Here is a 666-nt window from a genome sequence, read left to right as displayed (position 1 = left end):
TAAAGGATTAATGCAAAACACTTCTCTCTATTTTGTTTAATTCATAACTCATTCAACATACACAATGAGAAAACATATTTGCAAATTATATATATGATAATAGTCTCTAATCCAGAATATGTAAAGATCTCTTACAATTTAACAACTATAACAACAAAAACAGATAACACAATTTAAATGTGCAAAGAACTTGAACTGACATTTCTCCAAAGAAAATATACAAATCTTCAACACATGAGAAGAAGCTCAATATGATTAATCATTAAAAATTACAAATCAAACCCAAAATGAGATACCACTTCACATGCACTTTTGTGTTTACAAAAAATAACTAAAAACAGGTACTAAAACATGTACATGTATTTTTAGAGCAGCACTGTTCACAATCATCTAAATGTCCATTGATGAATGAACGTATAAACAAAATACAGTATATATACACAATGAAATATTATTCAGCTATAAAAAAGTAATGAAGTTCTGATATATGCTACAATGTGGATGAGTCTCCAAAATATTTTGCTAAGTGAAAAAAGCAACACACAAAAGGTCACATATTGTACAATTCCGTTTATATTATATTCACAATTGATAAGTCCATAGAAACAGAAAGCAGATTTATTTATTGTGAGGACTTTGAGGGGAAGGGAATTCTTTTTTTTTTTT

The sequence above is a fragment of the Pteropus alecto genome, unplaced genomic scaffold, assembly GCF_000325575.1.
Source record: "Pteropus alecto unplaced genomic scaffold, ASM32557v1 scaffold3, whole genome shotgun sequence".
NCBI lineage: Eukaryota > Metazoa > Chordata > Mammalia > Chiroptera > Pteropodidae > Pteropus > Pteropus alecto.
Note: the sequence above shows the minus strand (reverse complement) of the source record.